General features: G+C 38.8%; 1 protein-coding gene across 4 annotated transcripts in view; it reads left to right on the forward strand.

Moving 5' to 3' along the window:
* LOC108412142 (speckle type BTB/POZ protein) overlaps positions 1-21634 on the forward strand; it is a 112932-nt gene that overhangs the window by 14356 nt on the left and 76942 nt on the right. For all 4 annotated transcript variants that reach the window (XM_037544827.1, XM_037544824.1, XM_037544826.1 and 1 more), the window contains exon 2: positions 14494-14663. The gene's annotated coding sequence lies outside the window, so the exon portion shown is untranslated. The remainder of the gene's footprint in view (positions 1-14493; positions 14664-21634) is intronic.

Genomic DNA, 21634 nt, shown 5'->3' on the forward strand with positions numbered 1-21634 from the left:
TACAGACATTTAAATGCTATGATAGATGCAGATTTGATTTCAGATGTACAGATGTAGCCTACATGTTTATTGTTGGGATGTGAAATAGCAGATAATTGCTTTAGAAAGTTTATCTGCATCGAACAGATGTTTAGATTTGACTGGCAACATCAGCATTGAGTATCCGTATTATATTGATTGTTATGAAGGCTTATTTATTGTAAGAATGCTCGATGATATTGGCTCACATCAGAAACGGCACAGATTTGCTTTAAAATAGTCTCTTAATTGGACACATGTTTAACATTGACTGATATTTCAAACCAATATTGTATTGATGTATTTATCGTAGTCTAAGAAGAGGTAAGTGTTTAGGAAATGCTGTGCTACTGTGCTAAAATCTCTGCATTTTATTGATTTCATTTGTGAACATTATGATATTTTGTTATTGTGATCATTTTTAATGGTCATGAACAGCAAACTTTTCTAAGCATATCATGGATCATGTCAGTCAATGCGCAGTGTGACGGTATTTATTATTATTGAGAAATTGTGTCCAGGTGTGTCACAGTATGCATTTCTGTGTATAAACACTGAGCAAGTGCATGTTTCATTACAGAGAGCTTATTTAGTCCTGTTTAATAGGATTGGGTGCAGTACAGTATGTGAAATAAGTATTTTGTTTTTATAGGTTTTTTTGTAGAATTTTTAAAAATATGACTACTGACTTTTTTTGGTCTCAGAAACCTCTCGCTCTCTCTTGCTCTCTCGCTCTTGCTCTCACTCTCTCTCTCTCTCGCTCTCTCTCATGCTCTCTCTCGCGCTCTCTCTGTGTCTCTTGCTCTAAAATATCACTTGTTTCCCCACTTGTATGGTAATGAGTTTGATGAATATTCATGAAGCGGGGCAGTTGCCAGCATGTGGTCTGAGAATTCTTCTGAAATTGATTCTGTGTGTGAGAATGTGATGAGTCTGAGGTATTTGGATGGCATGTTGGAGAGTGTCTGAAGAAACTGTAGTTATGTATGTGTAATAGAGTCGCTGCACTGTGCTGGTAGATAATGAGAGTACGTTGTCTGTTCTCTTCATATTGCTCTTGGGCCTGGATGACAGCTATTAAGATGAATAAATGAAGAGGAAACTCATTTTGAAAAGGCTTTTTGTTAATCATTTTTATTTCACATTTCTGAGTAGGCCTGGGCTTGGAGATTGACTGAGTTACTGCATTAATAGACCCTAATGACTAGGTCTGGGTGTTGACAGCAACGTTGTGGTGCATGTCATGATACAAGGATCACAATATGATTATAACACATAACAGATGTGCTACAGACTATATCTAAAACTCATTTTAAAGCTGCAATAATAATGAATACATCAATAAGGTTTGGGGAAATTATAATTATCAAATTGAAGTTTGCCTTAAGATATTGAATACTTTTCTGTACATTTTCAAGCAATATTAAATAAAATTTGCTGAGGGAGCTTCCAAAAACTATGTTTTTGTTGTTGAGTCTGAGGCTGGTGAGAGCACAGAGAGAGTGTAGACCTCTTTCAGTGTAGACCTCTTGAGCCTACCAATGTTACGTGTACACAATGTTATCAAAATGTGTGTGGGGTCATGTCATGAGAATTATTTTGTCAAGTGATTATTTTGTCAGACTTTTGTCAAGTGCCGATACACAAATGATTTAACAGAGGCACTGACATTGGGTTAGTACTTGGCTGATACACCAGGTTCAGATATGAAAGGCAGTATTATAAGGGACAAAGTTGCATCCCTACAAATTGCAAAAGACCTGCCATATTTTTGTTATGATTATCTTGCATAATGTCATGTTTTGCATGAGTGTGTCAGTGAGTGTTTTGTTGAATCAGAAGTTTTCATGTGATCCCCTAGTGGTTAATAATTGTCATCAGAATGATTCAGATCAGTCATTAACTTTGTTACATATATTGCAAGGCATGTTGCCATTGCAGTATAATCTAAATGGAATATTTTTACCATATTGTGGACAAAGTGTTGAGGGTCATGGGTCACTGAGCCTGCTGGGCGACGGTCAGCACATGTGTCGTCTGTGCTCCGGCTGAGTGGGTGAGTGTGGAACAGAAGTGGAAACTGGCTGTAAATTCGATGATCTGATCAGCGAGAGCGACAGCTGAAGAAGCTGTCAACAGATAAGGTCCCTTTTCGTCATTGGTATGGGGGTGGTTTGCCTTTTTTAACTCTGAGAGGTCACTCTTGGAACGATTCATTGACAACAAGTGCCCACAGAGCTGAGTAACACCAGTTTCTGAGTCTGGCATAGCATTTAAAGAACGAGCCATGCCCCACGTAACATGGTCGTGTTGGAGTGTCGCTTGAGCTGTGATCCATTACACAGACAGCATTTCTCCAAAGTAATGATTCAGGGACCAGAAAATTTGCATAAACTCTTTTCTAGTCTCTTGTAATACAGTCTGGAGCCACCTGTCCATCATACAGTGCCACCACTCACCAGCCCTCCAATGGTTGGCAAATGGGCCAAACTAGAACTTACATTTCTTTATATGAGGACCAGCTGTTTTAGTAAATTTGAGTAAAGATTTGTAAAATGCTAATAAAATTAAAAAAGAAGTGATTAGGTAGCCTAATTGTTTATGTGTATTAAATTGAAAATGATATGAAAATACAGTTTTATGTTTTGCTTCATGAACCTTGTGGTTTTATATAGGTATATATGGTCATGCAAAGTTTGAGTGGATGGACTGAAGACACGAACTGATCCAGTTTTGAAAGTGGAATTTTTTGCCATACTGTTATACAATTCTTCAGTTGTGAAACTGAACATGCCCATTGTGGTTGTATTTCTATCGTAATAAGACACATGTTTTCAATGGGGACAGCTTTGGACTGCAGGCTCTTGCATTTTTTCATCGCACAGCCATGCTGCTGTAACACGTGCAGAATGTGGCTTGGTAATGACATCAATGGAAATAAATATGGACATCTCCTGAAAAAGATGGCAAATTGTGTTCTGCATTAGTACTGCTTTCACATGTGCTGGTTACACAATAAACCCCTGCCTATACCATGACAGACACTGGCTTTTAAACTTTGTGCAGGTGCTGTTGGATGGATCTTTTTTCCTTTGGCCCAGAGGACAGGGGTCGAAGATCATGGACATCCAGTTGTGTTTTTTGTCCTTTTCATTTTCCAGAAAAGCTTTTGAGTTAGAGTTAAGGTTACATTTTAGATTAGGTATGAGAGATTACAATGATTGAAGCTAAGATTAGGTTCAGACAGATTGCTGGGTTTTATAAGTGCAGCAATGCTCCTGTGAGTAGGGCTGGGCAATTTGTGGAAAATATCTAATTGCCATTTTTCCAATCAATACTGTGACAGTGATTTAAATTGTGACTATTTTCTGTGAATTGAATTCCAATCTTGTAGTCTTTTTTTTTTTTTTTTGGCCAGAAAGACCAAAATATTCCCCTTTCTGGCTTGAGGATTGAACACTGGACATACTGTGGCAGACTGACAGTGTAGCACGTGGGGTGTTCAGTTTAACTTGGTGGTTCCCAGCCCAATCTTCAAGGCCCCTCAAATGCTCCACATTTTTGCTCCAACCCAATTTGCAACACCTAGGAATGAAGAAAAAATGTGGACTGTCTTGGGGGGCCAGAGGCCTGGTTTGGCAACCATTGATCTGACTCTGATCCAGAGGCTCATGTCAGTGAGATTTCTACTCTTTCTGCTCTTCACACTGTCTGAATGAGCTGTTTACAAAAAGCAAAAGTGGAGTTCTGTGCTGGTTTTAATTGTGAAAGCTGATTAAACAGTGAAAGGAAACTCAGTTTCTTTTTTTACTTGTTGGAAACAAGAAAGCCAGCAAGATTTTGCATAACTGTATTTTGATTTCTTTCGTTGGAAAACCATTTGCTTATTTGTGTGCACTGCCCTGCTTGTCATCGTCTTCTTCTTCTAAAATGAGACATGAAGCACAACCATAGTAACAGGTATTTTGATGATGTTGCTGTAAATGATCAGTTCTCATGTGAATTCTGATCTGGTGTTTCAGACAGAATACGTGTCTTATACGTGTTGGTTTTGAGCACTGCATATGAAAGTGCCTCAAATCTGAATAGTCATATTTGCTGTGTCTGTCTTTTTTTTTTTTTTTTTTTTTTTTTTCCTGTGCAATGTATTAAGAAAAATTCAGATTTGGGCCACTTTTAAATTAAGTGCTTCAGTTAAAGAAAGGCACCTAGTTTTACAGTTGTCTTTAAACACAGCCCACACAGCTTTAACAAATCTAGGCTCCCCTGCAGTTTCTTTCTTTCATTTTTAGTCACAGAGAATTAGCAAGCGAAAGCTTGCTGTGCAAAAGCTAATATAGAAATTATGATTGAGCTATCAAGCTAGCATCTTTTGTCTGTCTGCCCGTCTTCTGTTTATTTATTTGCTTGTTAATCTGTTTTAGTTTGTCTGTCTCGCCGTTTGTTTATTTGTTCATTTTTTTCATTTGTTGTCTTGGTATTACACAAAACTTAAAAAAAAATCAAAAAATATTGGATTGTTATCTGTATCCGTCCATTCAAGGTTTCAGTAAAGGCTTTGGTAAAGGAGGTGTGTCATGCTGTCTCTACAATCATGTCTTTGTACTGTCAACGTGACAAACTTCATTTTTAATCATCCTGCTCAAGTGCCGTTAGGTTCTCAGTTTCTGAGGTGAGAGGATAACTGTAAACGGTTGTTGGAGCCCCTGCACGTTAAGCTGTACGAGGAAGGTGTTCAGGCCATGTCCTCAGTTTGATGTGTTCTTGTGTCCCCTGTTTACATCGTACCACATTTCTTCTCTTACATTTAGGCCTGTCACAGTTACACAACTGAGCTCCATGAAAAGAAAAGGGGAGATTAAAATTGACCTCAGCATTGACCTGATCATTTTCTCTTACCTGAAGCAGAGCTTGATGGACACAGCTAGTTGGATGCATTTGTGCCTCAGTGTTTCTGTATGTGTTTGTGTAAGAAAGACCTGCTGCTCTGTCACTGTATGAGCGAGTGAGTGTGGTCATTAAACTGGACAGTCCAGTTTCTTCTGATAACGATGTGGCAAATAATTTAAATATAACTAATGTTGTCGCTAATAGACTTAATCATGTATTTAAAAAAAAAAAAAAAAAAAAAAGAGAAGCAAACAGTGCCTTAACGTGTGTGTTCTCCTCTGGGGGATTTCTCTTCACTCGTTTTCTACACTTCTGTCTTACTGAGTGCTCTTTTCTCTTCATCATTCAAACAACCTCCTTACTCCTCTCAACATTCCCTCCCTCCTCTCTTGCTTTCAAACTTTCACTCCGTCACTCACTCTCACTCCCCTTGTTCACTCTCTCCCTGTCTCCCTCTTTTTCTGCCTACTGCTCCCACTCCTCCCCTCTCACTCTGTTCTTCTCATTCTTCCTTCCTTTCCTCACTCTCCTGCCTCTCTCTTTCTCCCCCTCTCTCTCTTACTTTCACTCACATGCTCACTCTCTCTCTCACTCACATTCTCTCTCACATACTCTGTCTCTATATTTCTTTTCTCACTCCTGCTGTCTTTCCTTACTCTCCTGCCTCTCTCTCTCTCTCTCTCTCTCTCTCTCTCTCTCTCTCTCTCTCTCTCTCTCTCTCTCTCTCTCTCTCTCTCTCTCTCTCTCTCTCTCTCACTTTTTTTTTCTCTCTCTCTCTCTCTCTCTCACACTCTTACTCTCTGTCTCTGTATATGTCTTCTGTCTCTCTCCTCCTGCTGTCTGTCCTCACTCTCCTTCCTCTCTCTGTCTGTCTCTCTCTCTCTGTCTCTCTCTGTCTGTCGGCTTCCCGCTGTCATGTTTTTAACAGCTCGTTAAGCCATCTGCAAAATCTTTGATCTCTTGTGGTCCACACGCAGCAGCCATGTGGAGGGCTGGGGGGGTGTATGTGCGTGTGTCTCAAGGCTGCTCAGCACAAGAAAAGTGTGTGTTTGCATGAGAGAGAGAAATGAGTTTGACACTTTGTTTCTCTCTCTATCTATCTATCCATCTATCCACCCCCCCCCCCCACCATTTACATATATGTGTAACTGGCGCTGCACAGCTCTGCCTCAGTCAGTGCTCTTTCATTATTTATAAACAGGATAATCTTTGAATGCTTGGGCATTCGTTACTGTTTTACACCTAGAGTTGCAGCCAATGCCATCATTAATTAACAGCTTGGTAATAACATGTTTTATAGCATACATTAATCAGTGCAATCATTACTTTTATATGTAAAGAACTTGATCTGTCAACAGCAAAATCATGTATGTTTATTTTGCTTTGACCTTTGTGATCAAGCAAACATGAATTGGAAAATACTTCACACATCTTCCTTTTATCATTACTCTGATGAATCTAGTCAGTCTTGTCTGGGCTAACTTTTTTCAGAACCAGCCCACAAATGTATGTCAGTATAATGTCCCAAAAGGAAAATGAAATTGCTTTGTTATATTTCTCTCTTGAATTTTTTTTAACTGCCATATTATTCAAAAACAACAGATTTCATATGGCAAGACATGAACACATGCTTAGCACACATACACACATGTATGCAATGCATGAAAACATGTCTGTGGTCTATAATTACCTTTTGTGTATATAGGAATTATGGTGGTATGCATCTCAAACACTCTGTTTTACATTGTGTTGTGATTTCTTGCAGTAACTCTATAAGTAAATATTCTAATGTCTTAATCCAGTTTGTCATATCTAGCAGACAGGCAGCAGTTTGTCTCTATTGGAGGTAACAGATCTGACTTGTGCTCCCTGTCATGTGGTGTCCCTCAGGGGTCAGTTCTTTGCCCTTTGCTCTTTATACTGTCCATGCTCCCCCTTGGTGACATCATCAGGCGACATGGATTACAATTTCATTGTTTTGTGGACAATGTGCAGATCTGTGTGTGTCTGTGTGTGTCTGTGTGTGTCTGTGTATATGGAGATGGAGCTGCCGGGTAGAAGGAGAAGAGGTAGACCTCAGAGAAGGTTTATGGATGTAGTGGAGGTGGACATAAAGATGGTTGGTGTGAAAGTAGAGGAGGCAGTGGATAGGGCAAGATGGAGGTAGATCATCCGCTGTGGCGACCCCTAAAGGGAGCAGCTGAAAGATGTGTGTGTGTGTGTGTCTCTCTCTCTCTCGCTCTTGCTATAGTTATATATATATATATATATACACACACACACACACACACACACACACACACACACACACACACACACACACACACACACACACACTAAACCGTCGTCTAACAGTTTACCACCCTCGGCGTTAATTGTTTAGCTGATGTTAGGACATGGATGACTGAGAACTTCCGGAGTCTGAATAGTAATAAGTCGGAGGCCATATTAATTGCCTCTCCAGCTACAGTTAAAAAGATAAGCAACACTGTTGTCTCTATTCCTTCGACCCAGATCAGAAACTTGGGAGTGATCTTTGACTCCCCTCTTGTCTTTTGAACCTCATATCAAGAACAATTATAACGCAGCCTTTTTCCATCTGAAGAGCATGGCTAGGATCTGCCCTTTTCTCTTTTTTTCTGCTGCTGAGACTGTTATCCGTGCTTTTGTAATATCTAGAATTGACTACTGCAGTGCTGTGCTACATGGACTTCCTGCTCAGGTTCTGAATAGACTGCAGTATGTGCAATATTCAGCTGCTAGGGTTTTAACCCACGCTAGATCCTGCGAGCTCATCAGTCCAACTCTGAAACAACTTCATTGCCTCCCAGTACAGCATCGTGTTCAATACAAGTGGCTTGTTTTGGTTTTGAAATCTTTGAATAGCCTTTCCCCCTCCTACCTTGGTAGTCTGCTTCAGTTATACTCTCCAGCTCGCACCCTTCGCTCCTCTGATTCGCATTTGCTCAAAGTTCCTCCCTCTAAGCTGCGCACGGTTGGTGACGGGGCATTCAGTGCTGCTGGCCCCAAGCTGTGGAACAGTCTCCCCTCTGAGTTGCGTGCTTGTTAGACCCTGGCTATGTTCAAAGCTAGTCTTAAAACCCACCTTTTCCAGATGGCTTTTGGGTGAACCTGTGATTATTATTATTATTTTTTTTTAAATTATGTGTATTGCTTTTATATATTTCTATGCTATTTTAATTTCTTTTTAATTTAAATTCTTTTTTCTTTGATTTTCATTGTACAGTGTCCTTGGGTGTCTTGAAAGGCACTTATCAAATAAAATTTTATTATTATTATTTTTAATCCTGGAATGTTTCTGATGTCTTCTGAATCAGTGTGGATCATACTGGGCATCAGACTTAGCTAGTACACAAAAACTATAAATAATGATTCGCATTTGATTTATAATTTATGCCTGCCTAAAATAAGAATGGAGCACAATCATGTTGTGTGCCCTGGAACACATTTTGGGACTGAAAGGATGAAATACTTATTAGCTTAATGCTAATTGGTTATTCACTGTACACAACAAGCACTTAAGAGTCGTCTGTCAATAGGACTGTATACAATCAGATAACAGAGACTGTAAAGTCCAACAAAGTAAAAATGTTCCTTCAGTGCCTGTTACAGGCTTTGTCAATGTTAGACCCAGCTGTTAGCTTAATGCTAATCTTGCATAGGAATTCTTATTGATGGGCTAATGGAAATTAACATTAAGATAAAAACGTGGACACAGTTGTTCGCTAAATGCAACTCTTGCATGGAAAGTTCCATAGATGGGATAATAGAAATTAGCAATAAGGTTAAAAACATTAATGTTTTAATGGTTCCAATGCTTAATGGTAACGTTGCATAGGAATTCCCATTGATGGGCTGATGAAAATTAGCATTGAGCTAAAAACGGGGGCACAGTTATTAGCTTAATGCTACTCTTCTGTAGGAGTTCTCATTGATGGGCAAATAGAAATTAGCATTATGCTGGTGTCCTTTTAAAGTGAAATGAAAAATTAAGATTAAAGATTAAGCGTGACTAGACCTAGGGAGGGTGTGAACAGCTGACACGTATATGATTTTATGACTGTATATTACAGACATTAAATGTTCCTTTTATGGCCTCAGAACAGTGTTAGTCTGGACCTTGCTGCATCTTGCAAAAAAGACAGCGTAGTACTTTTTTCATAATGATGGAAAACACGGTAACACACAGGAAGGATGTGGGATACGGGCCCTTTAAAACTGAATCTCTGGATGATGTGTAGGGCAAGGGAAGGCTAAACGCTGCAGTGGTGGTCTCGTGCTCTTCATGCTGATTCTGAATGTCCTTGTGCAGCCTGACAGAAGTCTTGGAGAACTAAATCTTTCTTTCATCACCTGGTTTTAGCTCACTTTCTTGACAGGGCCACCATGCGGCTTCATGGCGGTGTTCTTTTCCTTCAAAGTGCGTCTGTCCTCAGGGGCTGAGGTCACATGACTCTGGCCATCAGCGTGTCTGATCACTTAACCATCTATCAGTCTGATCAAAGCCATAGTGAGGCAGCTAATGAGATGTCATTTGTTCAATAGTGAAGGCGGTTAAAAGGCTCTGTTCTCCAGAGTGACTGAACGGCGTATAACAGCCCCACGCGCTCGCGCAGACGCGCTCGTCAGAGCCCTTTATAGTTCTCTAATGTCTCACCCTCCTCTAGTGAGGAGAATCAATGATCAGTGTTAATGTCACTGTCTCAGCGGCTCATGTTCCTGTCCTCTTGCCGTCTCCTTCTCCCTCTCTTTTCCTTTATACTCCATTCCTCTTTTCATTCCCGTTTCTCTTCCTTTTTAAAGTAGCCTTCCAGACTAAATCCATAATTTAGATTGTGGTTCCTCACAGCTAAGCGGAATCATCCAGCAGGACCTGAATGTGGCTCCTAGTTAAAAGGCTGCATGACTCATTCAGCCCTGATCTTAATGACAGCACTTTCCCTCTCACACTGCTCAAACTTTCCTTCTTTCTTTTTTTCTCTTTCTCTCTTTTTCTCTTTCTTTTTCGTTCCTGCTTTCTTTTTTTCTTGCCTTCTTGCTTCTGTCCTTCTGTTTCTCTGTCCTTTTTTAGTGTCTGTCCCTATTTTCTTTGGGCTCTCCATCTTTCTTGTTTTTTTTTTCTCTTTTCCTTTCTTCTCTCCTTCCATCCTTCCTTCCTTACCTTCTTTTTGTCTGTCATCTTTTCTTTTGGCTTCCTTCTTTTCTTCTTTCCTTCATTTGTCTTTTCTTTTGCCATGCTTTTTTTCTCTTTCTTTCATGCATTCTTTTAAAGTTCCGTCTGTCTTACTGTCTTTCTTTTTCTTTCTTTGTTGCTTTTTCTGTCCTTTATCTGTTTCTAGGCCGTCTTTTATCTTTCTAGTGGTTTCTTACTTTCTTTCTTACTTTGCTTGTTTTTTTCTTTCATGCTTCTTTCTTTTGATGTTCTCTCTCTTTCTCTTTCTTTCAGTCCATCACTCTGGTTTTTCCTTTGACTTTCTTTTGTGCTTGCTTTTTTGTCTTTCTTTTTTGCTTGCTTTCTTTTCATGTTCTGTCGGACTTTGTCTTTCTGAAGTCAGTCTCATTGTAAAGAACCGTTGATGTGTCATCTGTGTCAGTTCTGAGTTGTTATAGTTTGCTATAATATTCAGCAAAATATGCACTCATTTTATTTTCAAATTTTTTTCAAACTAAGTTTTTAATGTTTAATGTAAAAATCCAAAAAGACACAAACCCACTAGTGATTTGTGTGTATTGACTGCTTTCAACCTCTGGATAAATGGTTCTTTCAGTCACATTTGTGTAGTCAGTGTGTTTTTAAAAACATTGATGTCATAATGCATTGAGTGTTTAATAAAAAACAGTTATCTGTCACAGTTATAACTGTCACAGTTATAACTGAGCACACCTTTAGTAGGAGATATTTTTTTTATATATATATATATATATATATATATATATATATATGTGTGTGTGTGTGTGTGTGTGTGTGTGTGTGTGTGTGTGTGTGTGTATATATATATGTGTATGTGTGTGTGTGTGTGTGTGTGTGTGTCTGTGTTTTTATAGTCAGGTTCTGTGTCTCCATAATGTGTCACTGCATATTGTCAGTGGTACAGATGTGCGTACATTTTCCACAAACTATTAAATGATATGCCGTTTGTCTGTTGTTCTTGCTGCACTTGTACATGCTTTGAGTCATTTTGTAGACCAGTATGTTTAAATCTCACATCTCTAACACTGGAATTGACTGTCGGTGCTGTTTAAACACATCTGAACTTTTCCTGTGACCCCCTAGACATTCATCGCTTTCTCTCCATCTTGTTCTCGCACTCTTTTGTTCTCTTCATGTCCTGTCCCATGCTTCTCTGTTGCTTTCTTAATTTCTCCTCAGTGGTTCCTCCTGTCATCTTTTTAATCTTTCCTTTTCTAGTATGTCTTCCTTTCTGTCTGGACTTCTTTCTCTGTCTGCAGTTGTTGCTAGTTGACCAACTCCTAATGAGTATCAGTAGGAAATACTAAAAGTTTCGGAAAGTTTGCTCTTTGCACATCTAAAGGCTCAGAGCGATTTTAGTCAAAAATGTGCTCTTAGGAATAAATAGAAAACCAAAACTTGAACTTTTCTTCGTTGAAGTGTGCACTGTTTTTAATGCTCCCAAAGTGATTTTTGTTTCCAGTGTTTGTTTTGAGATAATCACTTTGGGAGAGCTTAGAAGACTGTGTGCAGACACTAACAAAGATGAAGTTTCAGATTTTAGCCTGAACCATCTGTTATTGGTATTTATTCGAGGAAAATGAAGTAGTAAGTGGGATTTTATTAATGGAGAGAGCATTGTGCTGTTTTGTTAAAGGGCCAATATCATGGTAAACTGAATTGGAGTTTGAGTTAATTAATGATTTTGGTTTATTATGCAGATGTTGTTAAAATTTCAAAGCATATTGTTCTCTCCCCACTTCATGTAACCTGTTCAACATATTCAGCCCTGCCCTTTCATGCTGCACTATGGGAGTGAAACAGTGTGGACTGCTTATTGAAGGAGGCACTATACAGCCAATCAGAACAGAGATCATTTACATATGTCAGTCTTAAAGACACAGTAACAAGAGATAAAGAGAGGTTGGAAATCGGTCATGTTAAAATGAGTGTTTACCTGTTATTTATCTGAACGACTGAGTTGTAGGTGACCGTCTGAGTTTATGTTAATTCAGCAATGTTAATCAAGGGACTGAACATTTATTAAGAATTATTTGGAAGGAACAGTTAGTCTCTTGGGTTAAAGATATCCTTTAGCCTAGAAGCCTGCTAGCTGCGTTGTATTCAGTTAATCTGTCTGTGTTGCGCCTCTGAGGTTAGTTGCATCTGATCATGACGCAATCTTTGAGTCTGGTCCTCATGTCAAGCTGAGAATCCATTGCTTGCCAGCTGCTGCTGATGGTATGAATGATTGTAATATTTCAAATTCCAGCAGTTTCTGACAGTCATGAATGTAAGCACGAGTGTATGAGGGGTATAAGACAAGACTAGAGAAATTCAGCTGTGAAATCACTTTTACCACGGGTTTTGACAAGCCCAGAGAATGAACACCTCCTTGTTTCTGCAATCCTTGTCAATTTTATTAGCTCCACTTACAATATAGGTGCACTTTGTTGTTCTACAATTACAGATTAAAGTCTTTCTCTGTACACTTTTTCTTTCATCCTGTTCTTCAAAGGTCAGGACCCCCACAGAGCAGGTACTATTCGGGTGGTGGATCATTCTCAGCACCGCATGTGTGTAGATACATGGATATCGCTATCAGTACTTAGCATTGCCTAATACTTGAGGCTCAGGTATCTGTAATTATCACAGTAGGCCTGGGAATTAAAAATAAAAATAAAAAAAAGTAATAATCACAGTGCTAAGTTCTATATGTTTTGTCCATATCATGCTCTAGTTGAGCCATAGTTACCCTAGTTAAGAGAAGCAAGGTTATTTACATTTTCCTGTTGCTTGTTGCTAGTTTCCTTGCATATCTGGAAGACTCTCACACAGAGAAGCTCTCCCTGTAGGCCTGATAAGTGTGTCCTATCTACAGACATTGTATCTGTCTCTTACAGTGCTTCATGAAGCAACATACAAACTGATCCTATAAGTTCAATTATTTCTAACAGTGCCCTTTCTGTGTAGTATATTCAGAAAGAAACACTAATTACTGAGGATCATAAGTGCTGTGTTTTTAGAAGCAGTAATGTGATTAGTTCAAATGCTGCCTTATCAAAACTATTACATGCGCTTACAACATTATGTCACTATTCAGCTGGGAAGGTCTAAGAAAAAGGCACTGAAAATATGATCCCAAATAACAGTACTAATTTCTTTAATCTTTTTAGAATTCGCTCTCAGGAGTAAATCTGCTCTTGGAGTATGAGATCAGTCATGTCGCTTCAAATAGATATCTCTGTTCTCGAGCTGTGTCCAGATTTTGTGTATATTAATGAGTCATTGCTGAACCATCGATGATTCAGCACTGAATGTCATTAATGTATGCTTACCCTGTGTGGTTCATTTCAGTTTGCACTTAAGCCAGATTTACTGGGGAAAATAAGCTTCTTTTTGCAATAAAAAAAATCTTAATCTTTCATTACAGGGCAGGCTTGATATTATTTCAGAATTTCTCAAGCTTGGTCTTGCTGTCCCCTATGTGTTTCATTGATATCCCAAGTACCAAGGGTTTTTCTCATATATTGGTTGTCCAGTAATACTGGCCGACATTGGAACTTTGTTCCAAATAAACTGCAAAGGTTTTGGGAAACTTTATCTCTAACATTACAAGGTTTATGTCATTTAACTTAAAGCTGTTAAAGGATTTTTTTTTCAAAATTTCTGCATTCAGTTGTTGATGTTTGATGGTCTTTGTAGGGAAATGTTCTAGTTCTGATATCTTTGCAGTAGTGGTGAGCTTTGGGTTGTAATGTCTACAACACATACAGCTATTGTATTTACTATTTCAAATTGACAAAGAAAGTGAATAAAACTTTGTATCTCCAAAAAGGTAACGTTACAGGAGAAGGAAAAAACATACTTTCAATGTGAGTCAAAAGAACCAAAGGACTTTTTTAACAAGTCATTTTTTACTGTTTCTTTTGGTCCATTCATTATGAAATTTATACGCAATGTAAAGAGCAACAGGCATTTTTTAAGGGAGGATATGTAGTAATTAACACAAAACAATGACAATATAAGAGAGAGGAAAAATTAAAAAAAAATAAACACAATCTGAAATAAAAAACTAATAACTGTTTACACATAGATAGTAATACAAATGGTACAAGTATAACTGTTTGTTTCAGATATCAGGAAAAAAAAATATTCTGTGCTATATCGTGCATCATGAAAATGGTTTGAAGTATCTTATTATTATTATTATTATTATTATTATTATTATTATTATTATTATTATTATTACAATATTGCCCACCTTTACATAAAATCTGTATAAATGGATGAGATTAGATTTTATCAGCACTAGTCTCTATACACATCTTGGTGTTTACCTCCGTGTGAGTCTAATAACAATTCTTCTTTTTGTCTCTCTGCTCTGCTTTCAGTTTCCTGAGTGGACAGACAAAGCGGCGCACTCTTCTGAGACATATACAGAGACAGACACACCTCAGCCAATGGAGAGAGAGACGGTGTGATAGACTGAAAGAGGAGCACCTGACTTGGCAATGGGAACTCCTGCTTCACCAGATGTTTAGTGGACTTTGATCTGAGACAGGTAAGAGCGATGTGAGCGAGAGAGAGTAAAAGGGAAGTAAAAAAAAGTTTTAGGTGATATAAAGCTGAACAGAGAGTTCAGCTCTATATCAGCTTTATACTAAGGGACATTAGCGATATGAGAGATCGCATTTAAATTATTGATTTAGATTGTTTTGATCACAAAGATCACACTATGGAGAAAACATTCATTTTGTTTTTTTGTTTTTTTTTTTTTTTATATATAATCATGCTAACTAAATATAACTTCCTTTTTGTTTCTAACTGGCCTAGTGTCATTTAGCTATAGCAGCATAGTCATTGGAAGCATAGCAAAACTAAGGAACAGTATGTAGAGTTTTATGTTGTGTGACTGACCATTTTTGTCCTGTTTGATCAAATTTGACTTTTCCATTATAAATCAGTGTTTTTTGTTATAGCTATATGACATTGCTAGTTGACAAAGCTACATTAGAATGTATTTATTACTTACTTCAGTTAACATCGTCACAGAGGGCTGTTACGTAAACATGAAAATCATGTGATTTCTACAGTGTAGCCAGTTTTCATTGCTGATATCCAGTGAGAGCAACAGTGACTTGTTCCAGCCAGTGAGTGTATATATTATATGAATATAGCCAGTGCTTCCAGCTGCTTCGTGACTGTAGCCTCTCACTCTCTCTTGCTCATACAGCTTGTGGATTCTTCTCACTCTGGGGGCTCTCAAGGAGAACTATAGCTTCATACTTTGCTGTTGATTGTTAGTTTGCTGCTCATTGATTTATCCAAAGATCTCCCATGAGCACTGTGAAGTCTGCAATGGGTGCTGAAAGCAATTTAAAAGCTGTATTGATATGAGAGGGCTGCAGTTGCGGAGTGTGTCATAACATGCAGTACGCTTTAGCCTGGAACTCCTACAAATGCTTTGAAGAGAAAATTAAGAAAAGACACTTAATGGTGTAAAAAAATGGACAGCCCTAGTAGTGACATGGAACACGTTGTAGCAGTCTGAGGTGAATAATATTGACATGAACATATTTTGACCAAAACTCTACGTTAAGCCTTGCGTTAAGACTTATGTCAATTTTGCTGATGTTCTCTAAAGCTTCTTAAAGTAAGAAGAGTAGAAAGACTCATTAACCTGTACAACATAGTCAGACAAACAAATATATTGCTGTCTTTTTCATACTTGAACAGCTGGGTGAGAGAAAGTGCAACATGAGATGTCATGGCCTAGGTTTGCCTTTTAAGTGTGTGATTACCACACACACACACACGTGCGCACACGTGACTGATCTGATGTGGCAACATTTACTGAGAGAGAGAGAGAGAGAGATGCCCCACAGAGAGACAGACTGATAAAATTGGAGATGAGGGTCAGAACTGGCTAATTATCCTGTCGGTAGGAATGTGGTCACGTCTTTGATCAACACAGAGAAGCAAGCACAACTGTCTGTCTCTTACTCAGCCACACACTCACTCTCTCACTGAGGGCTTCTCACTGCTGCTTTGTAGTTCACAGTTTTGCTTTGCTCTAAAGAGGAATAGCACCAGATTTTAGCTTTTACACATTCCTAGAACGTTAGAACATTTGCACAAACACTTTTTTTTAAAGTCATTAAGATGTATAGTGAGCAGTGAAATAAACTGAATGTAAACCAGCTGCACACAATATTGTACTAAAGTAGTCACGAGAGGCTGTGTGTTACTGCGATTTTATCACAGGAAGGGTGATGCACAGGCACAACATGAAGTGGGGTGCGTAAAACTCCCTTCCCTGTGATAAAGTCGCAGTAATGCACAGACTCAATTGCTTTTGTAAATAAGTGGCATACATAAAAGATGATAAAATACAAAATTTAAAAAAATGCTATTATTAATAATAATCATGATAAGTAGTCCGCCAAAAAGTATAGTTCCTGTAGAGTGTGATGTTGCTAAGCAGCCATGGACTGTTGGATGAGGAGAAGAATGTTCAGTCATCCATTACTGTATCCTGTGGTCTTTTCATGAGTTTTTTTTTTTTTTTTGTATAACTTTTGTTGTATAACGATGAACATATCAGAGCACAGCACTGTTTAATGAAAAACATTTACTTTACGTACTTTTTTGTCACCAAATTACCAGCGTCTTGGTCTTATTTAGCACAAGTCCAGCGGCACCCCTCTTCTCGCACTGGGGCTGAATCTCAAATGCCTCCCTGGTCCCTACATAGTACTACATAGGATTTTAATACTGGATCCTGCACCACAACGGCACAAACATAGCTAAGAAATAGTCATTTGGGACTCATCCATATTCAATAAATGATGTATTGCTTGGTTGTAGAGGCTAGAATTTCAAAACTCTCATAGCTAGTAAACCATTTTGGGAATACAGAGCTGTTTGGGATTTGGCCTGGGTTTGACGTGACTTCTGACGAACACTTTTTTTTTTTTTTTTTTTTTTTTTTTTTTTTTTGACTTTTATACGGCTATTTTAGTTATTCATATTGTAACTACTTTAATTCAAGCCTGTGATATTAGTGATTGAGGTTGTTGACTGTCTTTTAGCCTGTTAGCTAGCTGACCAGCCTAGTTCTAGTTCTCAGTTTAAACAAAAAATACATGTTCTTACTTTATCAGTATACATGCGAGCTGTATGAAAATCAAAGAACATACCATTAATGGCGCGAGGGTCTTGGCATAGTAATATACAGTTCATTTGTTGTAAGGCGGTCATAGATGTGCATATATTGTGGATTTTACAGTGGCTTTGAACGCTGTTTAAAAGTATTTTTGAAAGTGTTTTTGTTACTTCAAAAGCAAAATTGCCGTTAAATTGAATTAAATAAAATTGTTTAATACAAATGTACTTTTGTTGTGTGTGTGTGTGTGTGTGTGTGTGTGTGTGTGTGTGTGTGTGTGTGTATGTATATATAATCACATATATATGTATATGTAAAGATACATTACATACAGCTATGATAATATGGATATTATATGCATAATGTTTTGTACTGCTTTATGTTGATGATTTGGATTTCTAAATCTTAATTTTGTCTGAATTGCTGTTAAGTGGTTGTGCCTTTTTGACCATTATAGTGGTCAAAGTGCTTCTGGAAGCTTATATTAAGGAAGAAAAAGCTCAGTTAGTTTCAACATTGTGGTACTTTGGTTTCAAACATTGAATGATGTGATGAAAAGAGGTTGGTAGCTTTGACATAGAGAATGACATGGTGATTTTTGCCAAGGCTCTGTTTCAGAGAACAGGAAGGTCTGTTACTGGGCTTCATTAAGTTTGGTGGATGTTTGTTGCTCTGTAAAATGAAGCAATAGGATTATTTTTTTTTTTCCTCTTGCGCTTGTCTCATTCTCTATCTCTGCTCTATTATGCATGCTAGAGCTACACAGTATATTGTTTGTTAATCATTATTGCAGAATTGGCCTTTGCCGACAACTGTGTTATGCAAATGAGCTCACTTATTTCACTTATAGTTTTATTATTGCATTCAGTAAGCATCCTGAACTCATCTTAAGTGTTCCAGATAAGTGTTCACTCATTATTTTTGTGATCCAAGAAAGTGTGTGTGTATGTATGTATGTATGTATGTGTATATATGTATGTGTGTGTGTGTGTGTATATATGTGTGTGTGTATATATATATATATATATATATATATATATATATATATATATATATATATATATATATGTGTGTGTGTGTGTGTGTGTGTGTGTGTGTGTGTGTGTGTGTGTGTGTGTGTGTGTGTGTGTGTGTATATGTATATGTGTGTGTGTGTGTATGTATATGTGTGTGTATATGTATATGTGTGTGTGTGTGTATGTATATGTGTGTGTATATGTATATGTGTGTGTGTGTGTGTATGTGTATTTTTAGATATATAAAATATGCATGCTGTTTTTAAATTGCCCTTATTAATTGAGTGTTTATGCTGGGGAACAAAAGCAAACCTGCAGAAAAAAACAAAACTTAATGGTGAATATGAACGTTTTATTATTTGTTAATTTTGATTGATTTAGCAATATAACTAAACATTTTAAAACCTCTTATTTTTGAACGCTTGGGGAAGGCAACAAGTACTTACCTGTGAATAGACTCCAGAGGAAGGTAGCCATGTTTTCAACCAGGGAGGAAAACAGTACCCTTTGTCTGCTGAGTTTTTATAATGAACCTTTCCCACACAAAAAATGACATCACACCACTTCCTGTTTAGCTCTATAAAAGCCCTAGAGGGAGCAGAATGAGCTAGTCTGGTGGAGGAGTTAATGTCATGTGGTTGAATCCCCAAAACCTCTTAAATTGTGATTGAATAATGGACTATTCATACCAAGTTGTATATATTTGTAAATATTTTCTTTTTTGTGGCACTGGATAAATTGCATTTTTTTTTTAATTTTTTTTTTATTTCTTCTTTTTCTGGGATTCAATAAACACCAACTTTTGCACCCCAACCTGAAATGTACCCACGTGTCTTTTCCATCGGACCATCACAAGTGGTGTCAGAAGTACTACAGTTTTTCTAGGGGTGCATAACATTTTCAGGCATTTCTCAAAGACTATCAGGAGCTGTTTCCCATGAGATTTTGCCACTTAAAGGTGTTGTGGTATGATCCTGAGAAGTTGAGGTATGGCGGACAGCTCAGGCAAAGATTCCAGTCCCAGTGAAGTAAAGCTGGGAAAAGCAACAGCCAATGCATCAGAGACATCACTGAAAGAGCTGGCCCAGATGCTCCAGGGGTTCATGGAGAGCCAAGCTGCAAGGGATGAACGGGCGGAGCGAGAAGCCATTTGACAGGAGCAGCAATGGAAGAGCCTACAGCACCAAGGTCTGCCGCTGGCACAAAGAGGACCTGGCAATTCGGCTAGTTCCGCTGCTTACCGGGAAAGCCTGAAGTGCATATGTAGCCATGGACAGTGAGCATGCTGAGGACTACGAGGAAGTCAAAGCTGCTATTCTTGCCAAGTATGAAATAACACAGGACATATACCGCTAGAGTTTTTGTGCACTAGAGGTTTATCCTGGGGAGACACCACATGAATTGTATGTTTCCCTAAAGGAGTTATTCTCAAAATGGGTCAGGCCTGAGCAGAAGTCAGTAAAGGAAATATCTGAAATGATTATCCTGGAGCAATTTCTGCGGATGGTGAATGCAGAGATGGAGGTGTGGATCAAGGAGCGAAACCCCAAGAGCGCAGAGGAGGCAGCGCAATTGGCTGAAGTCTTCATCTCTGCCAGAAGGAGTAAAGGACCCTGCAGCGTCAGCCGAGACCAGCACTTCAGCCATAAGTCTGTAGGGGATGATGGGGGGGCCTTGGTCATGCTAATAGCAGAACATACTTTCAGAGTAGATGCTCTCCACCTAAAATACTTACTAGTACACCTCAAAGTGACAGGCCTATAAAAGGAGCCAGTAAAGAAGAAGAAATGCTTCTGTTGTGGAGAATTAGGCCATACTAAACCCTACTGTCAACATCAGAAAAATTCCTTCAACCCTTTTGTGTACGGTCACCAGACCAGATACAAAAGTTTTAGCTGAACAGGTTATAGGGCCAACTATTGCAGTGCTGATAAATGGTCAGCAAGAAAATGCATAGGTTGATACAGGCAGTACTCAGACACTTGTAAGGGAAAGTTTGGTTCCTAGAGAAGACTGGAAGGAGGCTAGAGTACAGGTGAGCTGTGTACATGGGGATGAAAGAAGTTACTCTACTGCTGAGGTTTACTTAACAGTAGATGGGCAAACATTTCTAATGGCAGTAGCAGCTCAGTTACCTTATCCTGTATTTTTAGGCCAGGACCTTCCAGTGATTATAGACCTGCTTCCTAAAACTTAAGTGTATGATAATGACAAGAGGAAGTTAACTTCAGTAAACCAACCAAACCTAAAGCGCAGAGACACAGACAAAAGCTCCTGAGGTCAACATTAGTAGACCAGGAAGAGCCCCTACCGAAGCCAGAGACTCCAGTAGATCTCGTCATACCATCAAACATTTCTGCAGTGCAGAACTGCACTGCCAACTTTGCAACCGTGGTTTAATAAGGTGTCCGAGATTGATGGGGTAAAGCCGAAGGGCAAAGGGCTAACTGAAGAGGCTTATGTCTTGAAAAAAGGAATCATGTATCAACGTAGAGGTGAACTTGAGCTGCTAGTTGTTCCAGCTGCCATAAGGTTAACTGTAATGAAACTTGGCCATTCCATACCTTGGGCGGGACATTTGGATAAACATAAAACACTAGCTCGTATTGGTGCACGTTTCATATGGCCAAACGTATATTCTGATGTGACTGAGTTTTGTAAAACATGTCAGGAGTGCCAATTAACATCAGACAGATCAGTTCCTGCTGCACATTTGCATCCTCTTCCTATAATTGAAACTCCATTTGAGAGGATAGGAGTGGACATAGTGGGCCCCTAGAAAGGAGCAGCACAGGCAAGAGGTATATTTTGGTGGTATGTGATTATGCTACACGATACCCTGAAGTTTTCCCTTTACGTATCATCAAGGCCAGGTAGATAGCAAATACTCTTATACATCTGTTTGCAAGAGTAGGCCTCCCTCAGGAGATTCTGAGACATCAGGGAGCGAACTTCCTATGTAGTTGACTGCAAGGTGTCTGCAAACTGTTAGGCATACATGGCATTAAGACCCCCCCCCCCTATCATCCTCAAACAGATGGCTTCGTGGATTGATTCAACAAGACCTTGAAGTCAATACTCCATAAATTTGTTTCACGGAACGGTCCTGACAGGGACCAGTAGCTTCCGTATCTTCTCTTTGCTTACAGAGAGGTTCCCCAGGCATGTACAGGATTTTCTCCCTTCGAGTTGCTTTATGCACGACATGTGAGGGGACCATTGGATCTCTTGAGAGAGCAGTGGGAGGAACCCAGGGCCACTGGAGAGAATGTGGTAGCCTATGTGGTAAAGATGAGGGAGAAGCTTGAGGAGATGACGGCGCTGGCCCAGGAGCATCTGCAGAAGGCACAG

The sequence above is a fragment of the Pygocentrus nattereri genome, chromosome 14 (genome assembly GCF_015220715.1).
Source record: "Pygocentrus nattereri isolate fPygNat1 chromosome 14, fPygNat1.pri, whole genome shotgun sequence".
In the NCBI taxonomy this organism is placed as follows: Eukaryota; Metazoa; Chordata; class Actinopteri; order Characiformes; family Serrasalmidae; genus Pygocentrus; species Pygocentrus nattereri.